Here is a 20101-nt window from a genome sequence, read left to right on the forward strand (position 1 = left end):
CTCAGAAGGAGGTCATTTGTGCTGCCCAGACCCATTTCATAATGAGATAGTCCATTGGCCACTTCCATGCCAAACTACAACCTTTCCCTTCTCATGAATAATGTATAGCACTTTTTCAAGCTCATGCATAGGTATAACTTCTCCCTTCCCCATAAGGGTGAAAATCCCCCAGCCTCTTTGTTCAGGGGACAGTGCTTCTGAGAGTGTGCTCTCTTTGCCTCCCTACTTGCTGCAAGTAATGCACTAGACTAGCCCCATGCCATCTGACTCTGAATTACTCTAACCTAGAGGACAAGTGGAAGCCTGTTGCATCAGGAACAATTAGATTCTCTCACATAACTATGTCTTCACTGAACTCTGCACCCTCATCCATGAGCTGCTATTTCATGTGTCAAGAGCTCTTATCTGTCCCAATGTGTGTTCTCCGGTCTAGCCAGATTTGTAAGGTAGGACTGGGTCATGGTAGTGGGTAGGGGGGGGGGGAAGTATTCAGGAACTGGAGGAAGGATGTGTGATTTGTCGGTGCTATACTGCACCTTGGTTGACTCATCCCTTCCTTATACCCTGTTGGGGGGGGGGAGGTTATACAATTACCTACAGATGTGCTTTAGGACTCCACTATAACTCCCCTCATTCACTTCAATATAATTGTTTGTTTTGGGTCTTTGGTACCTAATACCTGATCCCATCAACATCTCATGATCACACAGGCTGGTGTGTTTCTTCCATGTGGGCTTATTTGCTTCCCTGCTAGATGGCTGCTTGTTTAACTTCAAGCCTTTAGGACCCAAGATGCTAAGTCTTTTGATAGCCAAGCACCATCCACTCTCTTCACATTTGCTCATGCACCCATTTTGTCTTCAGCAATCGTGTCAGGAAGGTGAGATCCAAGTGTGCCAGGTTATCAGAACAAAGTGTACTTGTGTTAAGGGAGGTCTAGAGTAGAAGCCCAGAGCCTGCTATCTTAATACTTACCATATACATATATGTACATTGGCCTTTATCCTCTTCATTATAAATTAATATATTTACATATATACATGCCTATAGCTATACCTCTATAAATAGCTTTTGCCTCCTAGTTCTTTCCTATTTCAGTGGTTCTCAGCCTTCCTAATGTGGTGACCCTTTAACGCAGTTCCTCATGGTGTGGTGAACCCCAACCCTAAAATTATTTTCATTGTACTTCATAACTGTAATTTTGCTACTGTTCTGAATCATCATGTAAATATCTGATATGCAGGATGTATTTTCACTGCTACAAATTGAACATAATTAAACCATAGTAATTAATCACAAAAACAATATGTAATTATATATTGTGAAATACTTATTTCTAATTACAAATAAATGAAATTTTGTCTGGGAGCATGGTGTAGCATGGGTAACAGTCTTTATACCGGGTACTCGTAGGTGGGAGTATCTGCATGTGGGCAGACCTGCCTGGAGACGGATAGAGGAGTGATGTCTCAGTTCCTAAAACCATCGGAAATATGTGTTTTCTGATGGTCTTAGGTGACCCCTGTGAAAGGATCATTCGATCCCCAAAGGAGTGGCAACGCAAAGGTTGAAACCGCTGCTCTATTTCCTTTTACATGAATCTTTGGATGCATTTTGTATGTTAGACAATGAGTCCAATTGAATCTGATCTATCATACCTGAACAAAGAAAAGATATGCAATAACTACATACAAAGAAAATGCATTGACAATTACAGACCTCGTGTTTGCAATTGATCACATGGTTGTATTGATAGGTAGAACTACCTTCGTCTACTACCCATTCTGTATTACCTTTGCCCTCAGCAAGCACCTCAGCTGGCTGTGTTTTTTGGCCTGGTGGGGTGACCCAGACCTTCATTCCTGAGGGGTCTGGGTCATTATAAGTCCTGTCAGGATTGGGTTGCTGCAACTTACCATTTACTTTAATAACAGGGCATGGCAGCACTAAGAGTCGGCCTGTGGGATCTCCTGGATTCCAGACATATTCTTCTTTACCTCCATTATGTAGCATCAGTCCAATTTCTCCTTGGTAATCAGGATCAATCACACCACTCAGTACAGTGACACCCTTCCTGACCTGTTGATCCAAAGGCATGAGAAGCCCAAGTGGCCAGGGGGAATTCTCAGCTGCCAGTTCAGGGGAATCCATGCTGTGTTTCCAGTTGGGAGAGTTCCTTCCTTTGGGACCAGGACCTTCAAGCCTGAGGAACACAGGGTTGCTGGGACAGGAAGCAAAAATGCTGCAAGTGGATCACTAGGAGTAATAGTGAGTGGTGCCACTCCAGCTTCCACCCCTTTGTTCCTGGACCCATGAATTCTGGTTATTGGAGACACAGCACCATATATTGGCTGCTGGTTTAGAGCATATACAGCTTCCTGGAGAACATTGCCCCAGCCCCGCAAGTTGTTGCCACCTAGTTGGCGCCGTAATTGTGTCTTTAGGAGCCCATTCCATCGTTCTATCAAGCCAGTAGCTTCAGGATGATGAGGAACATGATACGACCAGTGGATTCCATGGGGATGGGCCCATTGCTGCACTGTATTTGCTCTGAAGTGAGTTCCTTGATCTGAAGCAATGCTATGTGGGATGCCATGCTGGTGGATGAGGCATTCTGTATGTTCATGAGTAGTAGTTTTGGCAGAAGCATTGTGTGCAGGGAAGGCAAATCCATGTCCAGAGTAGGTGTCTATTCCAGTAAGAACAAAATGCTGTCCCCTCCATGATGGAAGTGGTCCTATGTAATCAACCTGCCACCAAGTTGCTGGTTGATCTCCCCCAAGGAATGGTCCCATATCTTGGACTAAATGTTGGTTTCTTATGCTGGCAAATGGGGCACTCAGCAGTGGCAGTGGCCAAATCAGCCTTGGTGAGTGGAAGTCCATGTTGCTGTGCCCATGCATAACCTCCATCCCTGCTGCCATGTCCACTTTGTTCATGTGCCCATTGGGCGATAACAGGGGTGGCAGAGGAAAGAGGAGGACCAGTCTCCACAGCGCGTGTCATCTTATCCACTTGATTATTAAAGTCCTCCTCTTCAGAGGTAATCCTTTGGTGAGCATTCACATGAGATACCTCATTTTGGAAATTGGTCCTTTTTCAGTTTGGTTTATTGTCGAAATCTTCCCACTAGATTGGGGTCTCTGGGCAGAGTGCAATTTCCATTTAATACCTAAAGCTTGAACCACGTCCTGGCTTACTTCAGCCACAGAATGTGGCTTATTGTTACTGCTGATAGAAGCAGTGAGCCCTGGTGGGCTGGTGGGCACACTTTGGCCCATTAACCACCAGGTCAGCAACTGGGAACTGCAGCTGCTTGGAGGGAAGAAGAGCAGCCTTCTACTCCCGTCAGGAGGGACAGTCTTGGGAGCCCGCAGGGACACTTGTACACTGTTCTACAGGGTCTCTAGGAGTCTGACTTGACTTGACGGCAGTGAGCCATGGGGGCAGGGGGATCCAGATCAAGGGGTGTCTTCGTTCAGCAGCCACCTGACAACTTCGTAAGCCTTTTCTATTCCACAGGAAAAGCTTCAACCCAGTTAGCAAAGGTGTCTACAAATTATAAGAGGTATCTGTGGGCCCCACTATGCGGGGCATCGCTGTAGATGGATGGATTGTGATAAGAGCTGTATGAAACCCCAATAAAATACTTTTATTTAAAAAGAAAGCCTGTCTTTCTTCCAAATTCTGACTCTGGGGAGTAGTAATTTGGCCAATTGCCTCCTTCAATCAAACAAGTTCCCTTTGGCCTTGTGATATAGCAACTCCAAGGATCCAGTTCTGGATTTAGAAATCTGGTCTTTGGCTTTGGAGACTCAATAGACTGCCTGCCCCCAAGAAATTTGGGATTTGCATAGTATTTGTATCAGAGTTCTCTTGAGGTTTGCTAGCTATCAATATTCATGCACTGAAGGAGGATACGATTGATTAGCAGTAAGGTTTTTTAAGTCCTGAGACGAGGTTGTCCCCAATAGAGTGAAAGAGTGTGTGCGCTCTTGTGGAAGGTGAAGTTAGCAGTGTTATTCTTATGTCCCAGTGTCCCCATTTGAGATCAAAGATCTTTTTCTTATAAACGTATGCAGAAATGGCTCTCTCTCTTTCTTTTTTTAATTGCAGTCAAACACCGGGTGGTGCATACAGTCTGGGGGAATGGTGGCTAACAAGGCGCATGATTGGGCACCCACCTGGTGAATTGTACTAATTCAGGTGGAAGCGAATTTAGTTTTCATTTGAGACCAGAATGGCAAAAGTTGAGACTGCTAAATCATGGGGATCCCACCACTCTCTGTCCGACCAGTAAAATTGACTCCTTACATTTTAGAGTTCTGTCGCACATTTTCTCTCCCTCAGTCTGGACCTTCTAATGGGATCTGTTTCAGAGAAGTGGATGATCATGGTACCCAGGCGCCACCTAGTTGGTCTCCTCGCGGGGTTCATGGCTGTGGATGCTGACATTTGCAAGACCTATCCCTCCATTGAACTGTTGCCACGTGTCTTTTTATCTCTTGCAACTCTTCTTTCCTCCGGAAGGGAGAGACCAGCGGTTGTAACTTAGATGGCTGCTCATGAGAGTTTAAGAACCTAGTCACTACTGAACCAGATGTGAACTGAGTTATGCAGTTGCCCATAGTCTCCCCTGATCCTTGGACAATGGAAGGATATTTCTACCTTATGCAAAGTGAGTCTGTGTGCTGAGCTTTGCTAAGACATCACATCCCAGCAGAAGAACCACCTATATGGCTCAACCGTGTATTGAAAACGATGCTCCAGATGTTTGCTTCCAAGGGCACAGCTGTCCAAATAGTTTCATGAACTTTTCTCAGCCAGCTTTCTTGTGAACCTTGGTAGCTTGCGTTCTGTCTCCTTAGGGCAGTTAAAACAGAATGTATGACTGTGGTATTTAGCAAAAAGGCCACGCTCTCTCCCCCTACATTAACCTGCAGAGATAATAAGCAGGAGCTCAGAGGGAGAGACAGGAATGATAAAATTGGCCTCCAGCTCCCCTGGAGTCTGAATTGGAGACCTCTTATTGGAGGGCACTATGTGGAGAGGGGGAAGCCTCAACCCTTGGCTTGCATTTCATAAATTCCTCTACGGTGTCTCTTCCTAGCACCAAACACACTGGTGTTTCTTAAGGGTATATCAGGGTGTCCCTGTAAGGGCCCAAACCTCTTCTGCCCTTGGTTTCACCAATTTTTGAAACTGATTAATTTTCAGTTAAGGAGAATCTTTCCCAGGGTGACACAGAAGACACAGAGATGAGGCCGGTGAAAAGTGGCTTTTATGTATTTTTTATTAGCATTCGTGCCACTTTCTGACAAGGAACTTAGACATCACTATAGGATTCCAGAGAAAACATCTATATATATTTGGAGGTAATTAATAGCTGTGGGGGTGTGGGAGAAGGGGGAGGGTAAGGGTATAGTTTTTGTGATGTTAAAGATTATTATTGGGCATGGAATTTTTTAAAATAATTTTATTGGGGGCTTGTATAACTCTTATTACAACCCATACATACATTCATTGGGTCAAGCATATTTGTACATTTGTTGCCCTCATCATTCTCAAAATATTTGCTTTCTACTTGAACCCTTGATATCAGCTCCTCATTCCCCCCCATGAACACTTGATAATTTATAAATGATTATTATTTTGCTATATCGTACACTATCTGATGTCTCTCTTCACCCATTTTTCTGTTGTCTGTCTCCCAAGGAGGGGGTTATATGTAGATTCTTGTAATCAGTCTCCCCTTTCTACCTCGCCTTCTCTCCACCCTCCAGGTATCGCCACTCTCACCACTGGTACAGAAAGGTTCATCTGTCCTGGATTCCCTGTGTTTCCAGTTCCTATCTGTACCAGGGTACATCCTCTGGTCTAGCCAGATTTTTAAGGTAGAATTCGGATCATGATAGTGGGGCGGTGGGGCGGGGAGCATTAAAGAACTAGAGGAAAGTTGTATGTTTCATCATTACTACACTGCTCCCTGACTCACTGGTCTCCTCTCCGAGACTCTTCTGTAAGGGAATGTCCAGTTGCCTACAGATGGGCTTTGGGTCCCCACTCTGCACACCCCCTCATCCACAATGATATGATTTCTCATTCTTTGATGCCTGATACCTGATCCCTTCGACACCTCATGATCACACAGGCTGGTATGCTTCTTTCATGTGGGCTTGGTTGCTTCTGAGATAGATGGCTGCTTGTTTACCTTCAAGCCTTTAAGATCCCGATGCTATATCTTTTGATAGCTGGGCACCATCAGCTTTCTTCGCCATATTTGCTTATGCACCTGCTTTGTCTTCAGTGATCATGTTGGGAAGGTGAGCATCATGGTATGCCAGTTTAATAGAACAAAGTGTTCTTGCATTGAGTGAATACTTCAGTGGAGGCCCAATGTCCATCTGCTACCTTAATACTAAACCTATAGATATATGCATATAGATCTATTTCCCCATCATCATACACAAATATATTTAGATATGTACATGCCTGTATTTAGACCTCTAGAAATGCCCTTTGCCTCCTAGTTCTTTCCTCTATTTCCTTTTACTTTCCTCTTGTCCCACTATCATGCTCAGCCTTCATTTGGGTTTCAGTAATTCCTCTCAGTTGCATTTCTCTTGATCAAGCCCTACCAGGCCTCTTACACCCTCCTCGCCACCAATTGTGGATCACTTGTTGTTCCCTTGTCCCTGGATTTGTTAATACCACTTCCTTTCCCCCTCCTTCCCCTCTCCAAGTTCCCCCGGGAACCATTGGTCTGTTGTTTTCTCCTCCAGATTGTTTATCCAGCCTATCTTATCTAGATAGACCTGCAGAGATAATAACATGCACAAAAACAAGACAGCAAAACAAAGCAACAAAAGAAAAGAAACAAAACAACAACAAACTAATGAATTTGTTGACCTTTAGGAGTGTTTTCTGGTTGAGTCTGATGAGGTGCCATGCTTTGGCCCCAAAGTCTAATTTTGGTATTCCCTCGGGACTTCCTTGCTTTGCTCCCCTTGCTATTCTGTTGCACACCCTTAGTGTTTTGTCTTGGTGCGGTGGGATCAGATCAGGCACAATTCCCACACTGTGTCTCCAGTGTTGCCCCCTGTAGGGCTATGGGTCAGTGAGGGATGTCGTGTCTCAGAGTGGGGCCGGCCATATGGTCCTCTCTGGCTTCTCTGAGCGGGAATATCGTCCTCAAGGCTTGGTGGGCCAAGATGTGCTTCACTCTCTCTTCCTCCCCCTTCATTTGCTTCCGTGTATTCTGATCAGACATGTCCCTCTCCCTGAGCTACAGTTTCAGTGCTGTCTTCTGAAGTAGATTCTTCTGGTGGGGAGGGGCGACTGTCCACGTAGTTGGGATTGGGGTTGGCCCCTCAGACCTCTCCACTGGTTCCCTGCTTCATGCTGGTATGTTGCACTCACAACCCAGAACGTCAGGTTGAAGTCTGGTCCCTCTTTCCCGGCGGAGATATAAATAATACCCTCCCTTTGGATGGGTTAGTGTCCTGTTCCCCTGCTACCCATTTCTGCCCCCCGCCTCCTTTTTAGTTGGTTACCATATGTATCCCTGGATTTGGTCTGGCCCCTGTCATACTACCTGGACCTCACCCCAGGAATGTTTGCATACAACTTTTTTCCTTATGCCCCCTTTGCATCTTTTTTTAAAGCTTACCTCAGCGGACTCATGTTATATTTGGACACAGAATTTGTATATTGTGCTTATTTGGCCAACCATAAATGGTTAAAAAAAATTTTTGTTTTAATTAAATAATTTTATAAGGGGCTTTTACAGCTCTTATCACAATCCATCCAGCCATCCATTGTGTCAAGCACATTTGTACATATGTTGTCATCATCATTTTCGAAGCATTTTATCTCTACTTGAGCCCTTGGTATCAGTTCCTCATTTTTCCCTTCCTTCCTACCCTCCCTCCCTCATCAACCCTTGATAAATTATATAAATTATTATTGTTTTCATATCTTACCTCATCCGCTGTCCTCCTTTGCCCACTTTTCTGTTGTTCATCCCCTAGGGGGTGTTATATGTCAATCATTATAATTGATTCCCCCTTCCTTCCCCTATCTTACCCTCCTGGTACCTCTCTTCTCATGATTGGTCCTGAGGGGTTTATCTGACCTGAATTCCCTGTTGTTGTGGGCTCTTATCTGTACCCGTGTACATGTTCTAGTCTAGTCAGATTTGTAAGGTAGAATTGAGATCATGACAGTGGGGGGAAGGAAGCATTAAAAAACTAGAGGAAAGCTGTATGTTTCATCAGTGCTATACTGCATCCTGACTGGCTTGTCTCTTCCTTGTGACCCTTCTGTAAGGGGATGTCCAATTGACTACAGATGGGCTTTGAGTCTCCACTCCGTGATATACCACCCCCACCCTGTTCATATTGGTACTTTTTTTTCTGGGTCTTTGATGCCTGATATCTGATCCCATTAACACCTCATGATCACACAGGCTGGCATGCTTCTTCCATGTGGGCTTTGTTGCTTCTCAGTTAGATGTCTGCTTGTTTATCTTCAAGCCTTTAAGACCCCAGACACTATATCTTTTGATAGCCGGGCACATTCAGCTTTCTTCACCACATTTCACTTATGCACCTGCTTTGTCTTCAGTGATTTGTTGGGAAGGTTAGCATCACAGAATATACTTAGTTCTCATTTCATGCTAATTCTTTTCTTTCCATCTCTTCGTGTCCCACCAGGCTGGGGTTGGCCAGCACGTGGCATTATGAGGAATGTAAGGGAGCAAACGTCAAGACGAGTGTCTTCCCAGGTCCTCCTTCCTAGTCTGGGAGTGCCACTGGGACGTGTGCACCATGGGTGACGCTGCTGGCATTTGAAACACTGGTGGCATTGATGCTAGCGTGCCAGCAAGACACCAGGCACCACAGCTGGACAAATCGACAGATGAGTCATTTGGGTGATCTTACTTAGAGAGGTTCGAGGTTCTCCCACAGTACGTGCAGAACTAGAGGACTGTGAGCGGAGCACCTGGCAGGCAGGGAAGCAGGGACAAAACAGAGACACTATTTCAAGACATTTGTGACCACAGGAAGAAGCTGCAATGATGTGTGAGATGAGGAGGCTGTAAGGGAAGGCAATCATTGGGATAAGGAGCCCTGGCAGCACAAAAGCTAAGTGTGAGCCAAAAGGTCAGCAGTCTGATCCATGGGGGGAAAGGTATGGGGAGCTGCTCCCATGTTTTAGCCGATGAAACACTATAGGTGGCTCTACACCATCGCATAGGGCTCCCACCACCAGCACCAGCACAATCATTTGGATAAGGAAGACTTGTGCTTGTCCGAAGGCTAAGGGGAAGACGCTGGTGGCGAGGTGAAGATGAACGGCACCTATGAGGCAGTGTCGAGCAGATGAGTGGATGGGGGCAGGGCAGGGCATCAACCAGGGATGGGCACACCGTTTTCTATACTCGTTGCAACATCTTGGATATCTCGTTGAAATCTCTGAGTCTTGATCCCCTCATGGGTAAAGGTGGAATAATTACACCCTTATCTCTTGGAGTAGTTGTATGTATTCAATGAGATTATCCGCACCAAGTGCTTGGCACATGACTGGAACGTATGCCATATTCAGTGAATGAGATCCGTTGCTAATTAGGACAGAGAATAATCGATGACCTGAGTCCAGATGGGGCAGGATGGAATCAAACTCGCCGTTTCCCTGCATTTGATCCTCCTTCCTTCAAAGGATGCGCCTGAACCCCCCTCCTGTTGAATCTGGGTGTTTGTGACTCATCTTTAAGAGACTGGATGGTCGTAACAGTGGACAGCTTTGGGGAGTAGGTTACGAAAGGCTTCTTGCATAATCTCTTGACTCGCTCATTCTGAGGGTGAAGCCAGCCACCATGTCAAGACAATACCTAAGCAACCCGGAAGAGAGGTCTATGTAGTAAGGATGAGGTATGCTGCCAACAGCCCTAGATGAGTGGTCCATCTCGGAAATAGATCTTTTGGCCCAGTGAAGACTGCTGCCCCAGCTGATGGCTATCTCTCCTACAGCCTCGGGAAAGACTCTGAGTCAGCATGAGTAAGCTAAGCCAATACCAAATCCCGGTTCGCCAAAACCAGGACAGACATTCCCAAGCTGCTCCCTGTGACCAGATTTTGCTTCATAGCAACAGGTCACTAGTGCATGGCCTTAAAGAGGAGACTGGCAGGTGACATCAAGCAGAGTGGGGAAACGGAGACTGAGTAGAAGAGTGTCTCCCAGTCTCTCTCTCTTTTTCCTGTAGAATAAAAGCGGGGGTGGGTGGGGGTGGGGGTTAGTCATGTTATCTGCTAATAACGAAGAGGCTTGAGGAAAGATGGGCAGAAGATTGGACCAGCCATGCAGAAGATAGGACAGGGCGTGGCCGAGGAACAGAAAGATAATGGATGGTGCCAAAGCCAGCGCGGAAGTCACAATCGTTAATGGAACGAGATCAGACTCCGCATCATCGCAAGTGGGAAGCTCGGAGGCAGGGCAGCCTGTCAGCGCCAGCGCCAGCCCCGAGACTGCCTGGGTGGGCAAGCTGCTGAGGGGTCAGTTCAGGGCTCAGGATGGCTCCAGTTCATCTTGGAAAAGCACTCCCTGCTGTCGAAGTGACTTGCAATAGCTCCGAGGAGTTGGACACCATCATTTCTGAAAGAGGATAGACTATCCGAGATAGGCTATGAGAGAAAAGTCAACCAGCCTTCGGTATTCTGTAACAAGCATACTGCACAAAGTGTGGGGAAAGCAAAATAATTTACTCGTCCAATTTCTACAATGTTTTCTTCCTTGGTCCAGTACCCCCTCTGGGCCCTCGCGTTCTCTCCCCCCCACCTTCTAGTTAGCGGGGCAGTACTAGGAATTCTCCCACTTTGGTCAGTCATCTATCTTTAACTGAAAACAAAGTGGCGCTCCAGTATATAAAAGGGACCTTGCTCGGGCTGTCCCCTGGTAAAGTTACCCCATGGATTTAGAGCTCTGGTTTCTGTAAACTCCATGGGCTCACCAGGAATCAAGAGCCTGTATCTCTCTCTGGGAGCTTCACTTGTCTCTGAACTGACCTGTTCGCTAATATGGGCACTGAGACTCCACTGGAAAACCCGTGCCCTTTGTGCTTTAAGCTCCAGGGTTCGCTCGCTTGTTCGTTCACTCACTCAGTTGTGAGTTAGTGTTATTGTTAGGGGCTGATGAGCTGCTTTTGGCATCTGGTGAGCAGAGCTGCCCCGGGAGGTTTTCTGGGCTGTAATCCATAGAGGAGCAGTTAAGAGGCCTTTCTCCTGGGGAGCCACGTGGTGAGTTCTACTTCCAGTCTTTCAGTTAGCAGCCATGTGCTTACCTGTTGCACCCCCAACCCTCCTTATTGAATTCTTTAGTAATCCCTCCCACCCATATGTCAGTTTATGGTACTGTGGCGGCTTGCATGCTGCTGTGATACTTGAAACTATGCCACCGCTTTGTCAAAGACCAACAAGGTCACCCATGGCGGACAGGTTTCAGCAGAGCTTGCAGACCGACTAGGAAGAAAACCCTACTGATCTACGTCTGAAATTTAACCAGTGCAAAACCTATGGCTCACAGAATGTGGTCCACAGACGATTAACTTGCTTATTGTAGATGAGTCATCCAGAGAGATAAATCACTGCAGAAAGCCATCACGTTTAGTAAGGTGGAGGCCAGTGAAGGAAAGGGAACTCTTCAATGCAATGAGCTTACACGATGGCCACAGCCAGAGACTCAAGCATATCCAAGGACCATGATGATGGTACAGGATTAGGCAATTCATGGGATCGTCTTTAATCAGTCAATTTGATGGCAAATAACAACCAACAGTAACAACAACAATTCAATAGTGGGACCAGCGTGTACTGAGTGTTGGGCTTAAAAAGATGGTATTGTATTAAGCAGCAAACTGGCCTGGCACGTAGTAAACGCTTGATAAATATTTATTGATAATTCCTGCCCTCTATAGACATCATAATCTATTAGGAGACATGTAAACAATGAATTAAAATTCTTTTAGTGTAACATTACAGGTAGTTCAAGCCTATCATATATTATGATATATATAGAAAGCTGTATCTACCTGGCATACAGGCATGGTTTGATCAAGGAGTTAACATTTGTTTGGTCTTGAAGGGTTAGTAGGAGTTTGTGAAGGAAGAAAAGATAGAGCAAGTCTTGTAGCCAAACAAAACCAGATCTTAATCCTAGTAGAATCCTTTTGCCACTCTAGTCTAATGCAGGTTTTCTGGTCTAAATATTTCCTAACATCTTGATGGGTTTGAATTCTTTTGAGTTAATTTTCGCTTCTGTCCCAACACAGTTAAAGGCGCTACCCATGCAAAATTCTACAAAAAGGTATGTGTTGGAGTGAAATGTCTTAATATGGCTCTTTGCTCCCAGTCTTTGTAAACAAATGACTTGGTGGAACCGCGTAAACAGGGTGTGTGTAACACTAAGAGAGGGGATTGGTAACTTTTTGTAACTAGTCCCCTAACTACAAAGACAAGCCATCTTTGAAGCAGCAGCAGAGAGGAAAAACCCCAAGGATCTTGGATGAGCATGTCAACAATCTCAGTCTCAAGTGACGGAGGCCGTGGAGACGAGATGCATCACAGGCTGCAGCAGGAAAACTCAGAAGAGCAGAACGAATTTTGGGGACTCTTTCTCATCTGACCTTAGACTACGGAAGGGGGGACAGAGCAACAAGAGGGCTCACGTCCTGGCCCATGGAGACAAGGTCAAGGGGCCAATGTGGCCATGAACCCGAGGCCAGGAAAGACTTGGCTGCTGGCTGAGGAGACCACTGACTGTGTCCTTACTGTTTGGAAATCCTGACATGTGATCACTGACCGACTTCCCTAATACACCCTTTAATTGAGAGTACTGTCTGTGAGTTCGGTGTCGCCATTGCAATGGACTATGGAACCCAGTGTAGATGGAGAGACGTGTGGGAGGGACAGCTAGTGTCAAAATGGGTAAGGAAGGGTGAGCATGAAGCATGTCTGACCCTTGCCCTCTGACCCTTGCCTCCTGACAGGCAATACAGAAGCCAGAGGAGGGCATATGTGTCCACCTCCATTGCTGTGTACCTCACGGTGTTGTTGTTTTTTTACAGAGTGGGTGAAATTCATTCAAGGTTAAATGAGATATAGTCTAAGTTTCTGCCTGAAAGAGCCAAGTGGAAGCTAATCTTGCTAAAAATGGCCCCTCCTTATTCTCAACATTCTTCTTTGACATCTAATCGAGAACCTGGAAGCAAAGCTGGTCAGACCAGTATGTGCTACTATTTGCTTACCTAGAACATGTCAGGGGACAGCCAGATAGTGCGCATGCTGATCTAGAATGGCGGAAAGACTTGGAACAGTCACATGCAATCATCTGATGTGTCATATCAATTCACTGGTGATTAAATATGCTAAGAAAATGCATCATTACATGACAGCATGGAAAATCACCTTACATCAGAAAGTAGAACTTGCTAAACCAGTAGGTTGCTTCGAATTGGAAGTTAGAAAGAACGTTTATTTGCAACAAGGAACATGAATCCAAAGTGACACCTACTAACATGTTTTAAGGAGTAAGTCCAGCATTTCGTTTCAGGAAACTACTGGCCCAGCAAGAGCAGCTACTGTTACCAATGCTACTCGCATCGAAGTTGTCTGAGCTGTTCTGTTAGACTGTGAATACTTCAACAATCTCAGAAAAAAAAATCAAGAAAACAAAATGTGATGGACAATAGAACGAGCCGAGGAGCCAACTCTTTCTACAGTGTCACCAAGAATTCTAAACCCTTTATTGTGCATTTAAAAAAAATATATCAATCTTATATTTTTTCCCCACCAGCTTGCAACCTTTATTTCAGTTCTAGAAGCCGGTGAGTATTTTGATGCATCACTTTGCAGTTCCCACCTGTTTATCAGGAATTTAGCCAGCCAAGCCAGCCAATGACTGGCTGACTCAGCCCTGTAATAAAGGATTTCCACCCACCCAGACAGTCAGTGGCCAAACCAGAAAAGTACGCCACTCCCCCACCCCCACCCCCCAAAAAAAGTGAGACTCTTCTGTAACAAACCATTGCTGGCTTTTGTCTTTCTGAATAATTTAGGGTTTTATTTCCCATGACTCTGTAAGAAGTGACTCATCATCCTGAGCACATCATGATGTGCAGAGGGCCACGAGGGAGCAGCATCTCCGTGCTAGAAGAAAGCACACCAAAGGCTTCTCCGATGAAAGAGTTCCGGGAAGCTCTGAACTCAAGTAAGGAAATAGTGCCTTTCAATTCTGTCAACCCCAGTAACCCTGGTGGTGTAGTGGATACTTGTTGGACTGCTAACTGCATGGTCAGCAGTTTGAAACCCCCAGCCCCTCCTCAGCAGCAAGGTGGGGCCTCCCACTCATGGAAACTCACAGAGGCAGTTCTACTGTCCTATGGGGTTACCACGAAGCAACACTGACTCCATGGTGGTGAGTTTGGCTTTTTTTTAAATCACAAAAGTACTTTTTCATGAGCACCCAGTAGGAACCAAGCCCCACAGATGATACTTTGGAAGATTTTGCTGCTGAAAGATAATGCTTATTCTTGAACACCCCAGATTGTCAATGAAGTAGCAGACCTCTTAAGAAGGACACTCCAGTGGGGCTTACAGGGAAAGAGCCGTATTATAGCCATGTCTGCTTTTCCCTTCAAATACTTACAGAAAGCCTATTGTGGACCTGTCTTCTGCTACTGTCCCTTTGAAAAGAGTAAGGCCCTCACACACCCTGAGCAGTGAGAACAGTTAACATGCGAAGCTGATACACAGATGGTTGAAGGTTCAGGTCTGGCCACAGCTGCTTCCAAAGAAAAGCGGGGGCTCTACTTTTGCAAGACCAGTCACTGAACACCCAATGGAGCACAGTCTATTTGTGACACACACTGGGTCTGACTCCACAGTTTTCTTGTTATTTTACTGCAAACTTCTTGAGAACAGTGGATATGGGAGAAGGAGGATGACCTTGTCAGAGGCACGTCAAATCTTTCAAACTCCTCATCGTCACTTCAAAGAAACTTGCTGTCCAAGTTATCTAGCAGCCTCCTACAGCTGCTTCTCACGCCCTCTGAGCAGGTCCCATTAGGGAGCAAGTTTTGCCTCTACAACCCTGTAGCTCCTTCGGGAAAACCAAAAAATCCACACATTGTAGTTAGCCTGACACTAGGCTTTCCGTGCATTTTTCAAAGTTGATTTTAAAATTCATTCGCCTCAGAAAACTTGAAGAATGATTTATTGAAGCAAATTACTTCTCAACACACAAAACAAACCCATTTCTGCCATGAACATCTATTCATTCTTAGCAGCCATTTGAGTTTTGGCTACCCAGCTATATGGTGTCTGTGGTCGTTCCAGCCAGGAATGGTTGAACAAAGACACAAAGTAGAGATGCTGCTGCTGACGCTGTTGTGTACAGGTGCTTGGTGTCGTGTGAAGGCAAACGCTGAACCAAGCGTTGAGTCCAGCACCAGCTCAGTTACAATGCAAAGATTTGGAAGCATCCCAGTTGTTTTATAGACCTTTAAAGTACATACTTCCTTTGAGTGCACACCTGAGAACAGTTAATGATTGATTAAAATATTGCTGAACAGATTGAAAACATGAAGTCTAAGCACATTAATTATGCAGAGAACTCAAGCATAGCTCTCAGCCTTCCATAAATGTTTTCTAATGTTCACAGTTCTAAGCCATTTTTCTTATGAGGATGATAAGAAAACTGTTGACGTTCCTCTGATTATTGTACACAATATTAAGAATTTACTGAGTTTAAGCATCTAGAAAGAAAAAAATGACGTCTATTATGCTCTCAAAAATTATTTGAATTTTCAGCTAAGTCAATCTGTTTCCTAGCTTCGGGCTTTATTACTTATATTACTGCTACTGTTGGTAGTACACACATATAGCATATTTTTGTCTTATAGCTTATTTTCATGTGTATTTAAGGCATCACAAATGACATGAAGATATAGTTAAGGAAATAAATACATTTACAATAAATAAATACTATGATGCAGTTTTTCACACTTTAGCATGGCAGTAGTAAATGTTGGATTGGCCCATGCAGGTTTGATGTGTGTTGCTAGGCGCCACTGAGTTTCAACTCATAGTGACCCTCAAATATAGCGCCCAGTCCTGCACCATCCTTATGATTGTTGTTACATGTAAGCCCATTGTTGCAGCCACTGTGTCAATCCATCTCATTGACAGTCTTCCTCTTTTTTCTGACTCTCTACTTTGCCAGGCATGATGTCCTTCTCCAAGGACTGGTGTGTCCTAATAACATGTCCAAGGTGTCCCAAGACAAAGTCTTCCCATCCATGCTTCTGAAGAACATGCATGCTTCCCATCCATGCTTCGCATGCTTCTGAAGAACATTCTGGCTGTACTCCTTCCAAGATAAATGTGTTGGTCCGTTTGGCAATGCATGGTACTTTCAATATTCTTTGTCAGCACCGTAATTCAAATGCATCAATTCTTTGATCTTCTTTATTTTTATCATCATCAAATTTTCACATGCAGATGAGGCCATTGAAACTACCACGGGTTGAGTCAGGCACATCTTTGCTCTTTTCACCAGCAAAACTCTTAGGAACATGAGGTCTTATGAATCTGATTCACCACTACTTGTCTGTCAGTTTGTGGTTACCTGGTCATCATCTCGTATGCATGTAAAAGTTGGACATTGAATAAGGAAGACTGAAGAAGAATGGATGCATTTGAACTATGGCACTGGTGAGGAATATTGAAAGTACCAAAAGAACAGACAAATCTGTCTTGAAAAAAGTGCAGCCAGGTGCTTGTCAGTGGCGTGGATGGCAAGACTTTGTTCATCTCAGGTACTTTGGACACGTTGCTCAGGAGAGACTGGTGCTTGGAGGCCATCATGCTTGGTAAAGTATCAGGCCAGTGAACATGAAGAGGACCTTCATTTGGTCTGGACCCAGTGAGCCTCAACGGGCTCGCACATAAGAACGATGGCAGTGATGTCATCTGCGAGTCAGCATCGACCCCGTGCCTCTAGCAACAGCAGAAACAGCCACCGGACTTGCCCACGGCAATGCATACTTTGATTTCCTGACTAGCCCTCCCTCCATGAGAACTGACTGTGGAATCCCAGTAAAATAAAGTCCTTGACAACTTCAGTCTGTCCTCCGTTTATCACAACGTTGTTGTCTACTGGCCCAGTTGTGAGGATGTGGGTTTTCTTTATACCGCGGCAGCACACAGCCCCCAGATACTCATTTAGTCATTCAACAAACATTGGCCTACCAGACAATTTTCAGTGTGGGTTGGAACTCCATGGAAAGAACACTACATGGTCGACCATCTTTAAAGGCCCCGGCTGCTAGTCCCCAAAGCGGAAGGCAGAATACTGTCTTTATGAACTAGGTTGTGCCAGTTGACATAGATATCTCACAAGCCCATGGGCCTTTGTCTTTCAGTCTAGCAACTTCAACCCTCAAAGTGTTTGGTGATGTGTAAAACTTTCCAAGACTGTTCCCTGTGCACTCTATTATCTGTATTAATATCCATGCAGCAGCTATAATTATAGATGTAGGTGCCGCATGTATATTTCCATACCCTACATAGGCAGGTGAATGGGTTCTTTGACACCCTCGCACATTTTTAAAAGTATACCTATCTATGTATGTGTTCATTTGTAAATTATTGTTTGTTAACAATGTTGCAGGGCGGAAGAAAGATAGTGCCTCCTTCTTCCAGAAAGAGTTAGTCTTGGAAACTCAAAGGGGCAGATTTACCCTGTCCTACAGGTCAATGTAAGTCAGCATGGACTCAGTGACAATAAGGTGTTGTTTGTTCTGTTTTGATTGTTGTAGGATGGTCTATGTTGTAGTAATTACTGTAGCTACCTGTGTCAGCCTGGGTAGACTAGAGAAACTCATAGACGCTCATGTGTTTAAGAGAGCTTGATATCAAAGAGTAATTGTATATTAAGAATACAGCCCAGTCCAGGTCAAGTCCATAAGTCCAATACTAGCCCCTATGTCTGATACCAATCTATAAATTCCTTTTCAGACTCATGTAACACATGCAATGACGCTGAATGCAGGAAGATAACAGGTGTAAAGTGAGTATAAAGTCTTGTGGATCCAGTGTCCGTAGAAGAATCCCAGCTCTGTGGTGGGTCTCCATGTGGTTCCTCCAGCTCCAGGGTTCTGGCTGCATCCATGTAGCTCCATCAGGCTTGTCGTCAGTAATGCCTCCCAGGCCTCCAGAGAGCTATTTATCTCCTGGGCACTTCCAAATGAAGTCATCAAGTTGCGACTTGATTGACAGGCTAAACCCCACCCCTACACTCTTAAGTCTCAAATGGACAACAGATTGTGTAACTACTACTCTATCCTCTCCTTTTCACACCTCCTAGTGGCTTTCTTTCTTTGCCTTGATCATACTGTACAGACGTCTCCTGATTGTGTATTGCCTTTCCCTTTGCCATGATCAACAGGTCTTCTAGTGGATGATTTTCCTGCCCTCCCTCTCCCTTCCCCAGAAACCACCAAGTCAATTTTTTCAGTTTGTAAATCTTATCTGTTTTTACTAATAGGCTCCTCCAATAGTTGAGCTTTTGTGCTTTATTGTTTCACTTGGCATAATGCCCTCCAAACTCATCCATGTTGTGAGATGTTTTGCAGGTCCATCACTGTTCGTTATCTTTGCATAGTACCCCATGGTGTGCATACCCCAGCTTATCTGTTCATCTGTTGGAGACTCTTTGGTTGTTTCCGTCGTTTTGCTATTGTGACGAATGCTAAATGAACATGGGCATATCTGTGTCTATTTGTTTCATGGCTCTGATTTCATTGTCATATACCTAAGAGTGGGATAGCTGGAGCATATATTTCTTTCTCGATTTTTAAGTACGGTAAGTTTCTGTGGTAGTTATATAACTTCATGTTAACTTGAAGGGGTAGTATTCAGTGTGTCAATCAGGTTACAGCCTGAAGGTAACTCCTTGTGGGCATGGCTTTCTCATGAAGGCGGCCCTGGGAACCTCCCCGCTCTATGCCCTCACCTTCCTGCTCATTGACCCTGGTTACTGCGAGCCCTGTGATGCTTCCAGCACCATTGGGTCCACGAGACTTCATACCCACTAGCCTGATCTCCTGTATTTTGTATCACTGCATGTAACTTTGTGATTCTGAAGAGGGACTTATGGGCTCGTATCAGACTTATGGACTTGAGTTGGACTGGGCTGGGATGTTTTCCTGGTATATAAAGCTTCTTTATATAAAGCTCTTTCTTACACATATGTGTCACTGAGTTTGTTTCTCTAGTCAATCTGGCCTAACGCAATGCCAAACCATTTTCCACAGTGGTCGTACCATTTTACATCTCCACCAACAGAGTATCAAAGTTCCAAGCTCACTACAACCTAACCACCATTGATTTTTTTTTTGTTCTAAATTAGTGCCATTGTTCTCAGGGTGAGATGGTATCTCATTAGAGTTTTGATTTTTATCTTTCTAATGGCTAATTATTGTGAGCATTTCTTCACCTGTTTATTAGCTGCCTGAATGTTTTCCATGATGAAATGTCTGTTCATATCCTTAGACTATATTTTAATTGGATTGCCCTTTTGTTGTTGAGGTGTTGAAGTTTTTATATATATATTTCTTACATTAGACCTTGAGTTTGTAGTTGCTCCTTCTACTCTGTGGTTCTACCCTATTCTAAAAGGTCACTCACTATGAGCCAGCATCCAATTGGCAGCAGTGAGTTTGAATTTTTCTTGGTTGATCTTGTATCCTATTTTACCAAAAATCCTTCTGTTGGTTCCATTAGCTAGCTATCCTGTGGCATCTAGGGATTTTCTGAGTGGAATCCCATCATCTATGAATAGGGACAGTTTTACTTCTTCCTTACCAAATTAAATATCCTTTATTTGCTGTTCTTGTGTTATTTTCTGAAATTATTGGCTTCAGCCATTTCTGTAAGTGGCCCTAGAACCTTTTGGGGGGGGGCAGCATTTAGATATAAAGCCAAAGACTGCTTCTAGGCTGTAAATTCATATTCAAATTTTCCACTCAAGGTTAATACAGGGTTTT

Source organism: Tenrec ecaudatus, chromosome 9 (genome assembly GCF_050624435.1).
Source record: "Tenrec ecaudatus isolate mTenEca1 chromosome 9, mTenEca1.hap1, whole genome shotgun sequence".
In the NCBI taxonomy this organism is placed as follows: Eukaryota; Metazoa; Chordata; class Mammalia; order Afrosoricida; family Tenrecidae; genus Tenrec; species Tenrec ecaudatus.